Source organism: Spermophilus citellus, assembly GCF_964194105.1.
Source record: "Spermophilus citellus genome assembly, chromosome: 4".
Classification (NCBI taxonomy): domain Eukaryota; kingdom Metazoa; phylum Chordata; class Mammalia; order Rodentia; family Sciuridae; genus Spermophilus; species Spermophilus citellus.
Window position 1 is genome coordinate 102916120 of NC_138185.1, and position 6000 is coordinate 102922119.

At 47.3% G+C, this 6000-nt stretch overlaps 1 long non-coding RNA gene across 1 annotated transcript in view; it reads right to left on the minus strand.

Annotated features, from left to right (window-relative positions):
- Positions 1-5680, minus strand: part of LOC308646678 — a 1527418-nt gene extending 1521738 nt beyond the window's left edge. Inside the window, exon 1 of the long non-coding RNA XR_014021448.1 lies at positions 5331-5680. This is a non-coding gene — a long non-coding RNA (uncharacterized lncRNA). The remainder of the gene's footprint in view (positions 1-5330) is intronic.
- Between the last annotated feature and the right edge of the window lie 320 nt (positions 5681-6000).

The following is a 6000-nucleotide window of genomic DNA, read 5'->3' on the forward strand; positions in this document are numbered from 1 at the left end:
GCATCAGCACCAGAGCCAGAGCACTCAGCAGAATGAAGATCCTCATCACGGGATTGCTGTGGTATTTCTTGTTGCTGGGTAGCTGGCGTCAGGACTCTTCTTGTCAGGCGTTCAGGAACCCACAATGGCTCTGTGCGATCCTGGGGAAAAACACATACGGATCCTCGTGCCCATGTCAGCACGGGGTCGGGGCCATTCCATTGGCCCGTAAGAACATCTTTCCACTTAACATAGCCAATCACAGAGGGCTGAGGGAACACATGTCTATCGGCCGCAGAGCGACCATGAATATCCAAATTCAAAAAATTAATGGTAAAGAGAGCTAAGGACAAGCGTTCTTTAGGAGTATGTTCAGCTCCTATTCCCCCTTTTTGTTTTTGTAAAGTTTCCTTTAAGGTGCGATGAGCACGCTCAACAATGCCTTGTCCTTGAGGATTATAGGGCAGACCATGAGTAAGTTGCACTCCCATAACAGAACAAAAGGACGTGAATTGTCTGCCAGTATAAGCAGGTCCATTGTCAGTCTTAAGGGACGTGGGCGCACCCCACGCCGCCCAGGCTTCCAGGCAATGAGTAATAACATTACGTGCCTTTTCTCCTGACAACGCAGAAGCATGAATAATTCCAGAGCACGTATCAACAGAAACATGGACATACTTGAGGTTACCAAAGTCAGGTATATGTGTCACATCCATTTGCCAGACAACCAGTGGCTTCAACCCCCGTGGGTTTACTCCATAAGTAGGGGGATGAAGAAATGTGACACAATGGGGACAGTGTAATACTATCTGCCGAGCATCTGCTCTAGAAATGGAAAAACGCCTGCGCAGCGTTAAAGCATTAACATGGAAATTTTGGTGAAACAATTTAGCCTCTTCTAAGGAGGAAGCCAAACAGATCAACTGACCTCGAGTGGCTGAGTCCGCACAGGCATTACCCTGTGATAATGGACCAGGGAGAGAGGTGTGAGCCCGGATGTGCATTGGATAAAAAGGAGCAGTGCGGCTACAGATAAGCTGTTGAAGCTGATTAAAGTAAGCAGATACATTATGGGCATCACTAATAGCTCCCACAGCCTCTAGGATTTTTAGTGCTTGCACCACATAGATGGAGTCCGAAATGAGATTAAAAGGAAAAGAACACTGTTTAAAAACCTCAATAACAATTTGCAGTTCTACCCATTGTGGATTTCCAGGAGCAAATTGATGCTGGACAGGGGGAGAATCATTAATTACATAAGCTCCCATTCCAGACTTGGAACCATCAGTAAAAATATTAACAGCCCCCGGAATTGGACTGGATGAAGTTACTTTAGGGAAAATAATAGGATGTTCCTTAACAAAATGGAGTAACGGATGAGAAGGGTAATGATTATCAATATCCCCTTGAAACGAACAACATAGAATAGCCCAGTTATCTAGAGTAGCACACAAAACATTAAGTTGAGCTTTAGTATAGGGTATAATAAGAGAAGAAGGTGATTGTCCGAAAAATTGAATGCTTTGTTGAATCCCTTTAAGTGCTAATGCTGCAACAGCATCAGGATAATATTCTAAGGATTTTCCTGGGGATACACGTGGGTGTATCCATAGCAAAGGTCCATCTTGCCATAGTACTCCAGTAGGCTGCCGCATAGTGGCAAGCACACATAATTGAAAAGGTTTATCACTCTGGAGCCTGCATAAAGTAGCATGTTGTATAGCTTCTTCTACTGTCATAAGGGCCGCTCTAGCCTCTTTGGTGAGGCTACGAGGGGAAGTAAGATCTGGATCACCTTTAAGAGTAGCATACAAAGGCTGTAGTACAACATTAGAAATATGTAAATATCCTCGTATCCAATTAATATCTCCCAGCAGTTTTTGAAAATCATTTAGAGTTTGAAGATCCTGAGTTCGTATGGTGATTTTTTGTGGTTGTAATTTGTCATACCCAATTGTTGCTCCCAAATACTTAATAGAATCTCCTGTTTGAACCTTTTCAGGTGCTATATGCAGCCCACATTGAGCTAACAACTTCACGAGGTCGTCATAGGCCTCATGAACTGTTTGTTCTGATTTAGCAGCCAATAATACATCATCCATATAATGAATGATCTTGATGGAGGAATACTTTTGTCTGAGGGGCACAAGTGTCTTCCCTACATACATCTGACACATTGTGGGACTATTAGCCATTCCCTGCGGCAACACTATCCACTCAAACCTTTGATCTGGTTCCTCGTGGTTACACGAGGGAAGGGTAAAGGCAAAACGCTGCGAGTCTTTAGGATGCAAAGGAATAGAAAAGAAACAGTCTTTAATGTCAATAACAATAATGTGCCAGCCTTGAGGAACAGAGGAGAGCAGAGGCAGCCCTCTTTGAATGGGCCCCATAGATTGCATTTGAGCATTAACTGCTCGTAGATCATGCAGTAGGCGCCACTTCCCTGATTTTTTCCTAATTACAAATATGGGAGTATTCCATGGAGAAGTAGAGGGTTGGATGTGACCCAAGTCAAGTTGTTCTTTAACTAGAGCATGGGCTGCTGCCAGTTTAACCGAGGGAAGAGGCCACTGAGGCACCCAAACAGGCTCCTCGGTGAGCCATGTTATGGGTATTTGAGCCTCAGCGGCCCCTAGGAAAAACCCAGACCAAATCTGTCAAGCTTTTGATGACCTTGTACAGGATGCTTACGTCCCTGTAAATGTTTTCCTAGTCCTAGACCTGGCCTATACCCCATATTTTGCATAATTTGTTGGGACACTGGGGAATAGTCATTACTAAGAGTGAACCCCATGTCTTTCATCAGGTCACGGCCCCATAAAGAGATAGGTAAATTAAGTACATAAGGCTGAAAAGTACCATTATGTCCTTCCGGGTCCTTCCAGGAAAGATGTCTACAGCTAATCTGAGGAGCCTGGGCATATCCAAGTCCTCTCAGAGATTGATCAGAAGTCTGCACTGGCCATCCCTTAGACCAGTCCTTAAGTGCAATGATGCTACGATCTGCTCCTGTATCAAGTAAGCCCACAATTGATTTACCTTCTATGCTTAATTCCAAAGTAGGGCGATTGCTCATATCTAGTGACAAATAAGCACAATTCCCTCCGGTGGTACCAATCTCGTTCCCTGTCCGTGACTTTGAGTCTGCAGGGAAATGATCATGTAAACTAGGCAAAACCAGTAATTGAGCAATCCGATCTCCTGGGGAGATGGACACAATGCCTTTTGGAGCTTCCACCATAACCTTTACTATCCCTACAGTATCAGGACTTATGACTCCAGGGAAAACATGAAGACCTTGCAAAATAGAAGATGCACGTCCAATTAGCAAACCTACAGTGCCAGGTGGTAGAGGCCCTTTGAACTCAGTTTCCACCAATTGGACTCCCATCTTAGGTGTTAACACGAGTCTGGAGGTGGAACAGAGGTCTAATCCCGCGGCACCTGTAGTGGCTCTCCGCGTTTCATGGGATGGCGTAGAGATGGCCATGTCTCGGGTTCGGGTGTGACATTCTCCACTGCCCCATATATTTGCGGGCCCTGGGGTCGGGGGCCCCGTCGGCCGTTTTTTGGCTCAGCTGAAATAAGCTGTCCATGGGAAATAAGCTGTCCATGGATGTCCCTCACTGATCTGCACTCTCTTGCCCAATGCTTCCCCCTTTTGCACTTTGGACACAATCCCGGTAGTCGAAGGCCAGTGGAAGGGCCACCGTGAGGAGGTCCAGTAACATTTTTGGGACACTCACGTCTGACATGACCGGGTTGACCACAATGGAAGCATGTTCTGGCGGCAGGATTGCCCCCTTTTGCAATCCGAAGGACAGCAGCTGCAAGACCTGCATTAGTTAAAGGCCCTCCAATCTCTCTACACACTTTCATCCATGCTTCTATGCCTTTGTTCTTATAAGGGGCGATTGCTGCTTTACACTCCTTAGTGCATTGCTCAAAGACCAATTGCTTGACAAGGGGCATGGCTCTATCAGGATCCCCAAAAATCTTTCCAGCAGCATCCACCATCCTTGCTACGAAATCTGAAAAGGGTTCTGTAGGGCCTTGTAAAATCTTGGTCAAATTACCAGATACTTCTCCTCTATTTGGAAGTGACTTCCATGCCCGAATGCAAATGTTATTGATTTGATCATATACCTCAGGAGGGAATCCTGTCTGTTGATTAGCAAATCTACCTTGCCCCAAAAGCATGTCCTTATCCCAATGAGGATGTCCTGCCGCATGGTTTTGGGCGGCCTGCTCTATTGCGCCCTCTAGCACAAATGCTCTCCAGTCCAAATATTTACCGGGGGAAACACAAGCCCGAACAAGGCTAGCCCAATCAGAGGGAGTCATACAATATCTAGACAGACTCTCCACCTGAGTTAGTGTGAAGGCGGCATCCACTCCATAAGTGCGCACAGACTCCGCCAGGGTCTTCACAATTTTGAAATCTAAAGGTTCCTGAAATCTTCCCCTATTATCATCCTGAAAAACTGGATAAGCAAGACCCATCTCAGCATTAACAGCCCTCCATGTTTGAGCATGGAAAGCCCTCCCCGAAACACCCCCACCATACGGCGGTGGGTCCGGAGGATCACATTTCTTGAGCCCCGGTCTATCTTTGTTCCCTTCTCCGGCAGCTAAACTCCCTAGCTGGCGAGACAGCCTCCCAAGCTCCTCCTCCTCATCCTCCTCTTCTTCTGACCCACTTCCACATGGGGGTGTGCGCAGCGCACTGAGATCTGGATACAAGCGTTTCCTCCCCTGCTTCTCGCTCCGCACACTCCCATCCTCCCGAGATACCTCACCTTTTGCCAGAGATAATCGTCTCCTCCCCTGTTTCACGCTCCGCACACTCCCATCCTCCTGAGATATCGCACTGCCTGCCGTCTCCGATTTCTCCTCATGTAACTTTTCTAAAACTTCCTGTCCTTTAGCAAGTGCGTCATGACATCTGCCATCTGTGAGGCAACTACGGACTATCTTCCAAAGGGGTATCACCCCACCCTCCAATATGCCCTGCTCAGAAGCAAAGTCAAGATCCTTGCCCAGTTTATCCCAACAAGGTATAGTAAGGCTGCCCGAATATGCAAACCACGGTGCAGCGACGTCTACCTTCTGCAAAAATCTCTGTAAGATACTATGTTTCACTTTCAGGTCTTTGGAGCGTAACAGGCCGTCTAGGGCCAGAAGAAGCGGGCTTGAAGATGTGACACCCATGACACAACAACAGAACAAACACAGAAGACAAAAATGAAAGTACACAGAGACAAAAAGAAAAGTACACAGTGCAGCTGCAATAAAATATGAGGCTCTCTGGGGGTCCCACTCACAGGGATGATGGGGGTCCCACTCACAGGGACGATGGGGTCCCACTCACAGGGACGATGGGGTCCCACTCACAGGGACGATGGGGTCCCACTCACAGGGACGATGGGGTCCCACTCACAGGGACGATGGGGTCCCACTCACCGGGACGATTCGGTGCACCACCTCTGACGACTTGCAAGTTCTGATTTTCCCGGGTTTCGGCACCACTTGTCGCGACCCCCTTGCCCGCAAGGAAGACGCAACACCGGGAATCTTCTTACAGCTGTTTATTCAAGCTCTCGAGAGTTCTTCTACTCCCTGGAAGCCCCTCCCAGCCTTAATAAAGTATCCGAACACCCAATGCGAAGCTGCCACGTGGAGCTTTCTCATAGGGTGTCAAAGAACCATGTGCCAACTCTCCCAAAGAAGGAGTTGTTTGTCACAGACCACAACGAGGCCGGCGCCATCTTGTAATGGCGACCGGTCTGAAGAAACGGCTCACCACACCACTCATATTTTTGTTTGAAAACGCAGCCCTCCCTGAATATATTACCTGAGAATAGTGGTTCTAAAAGGCAGCCACATAATAAATAAGTAAATATACAAACAAGGTTCTTACTGGGGAAAGTAAGTACGATAATCAAGTCTCGGCAGAAGGATCTGCATGTGCAGTTCTTGATGTGGAGCCTTGGGGCAGGCTGCAAGGGAACATGGAAC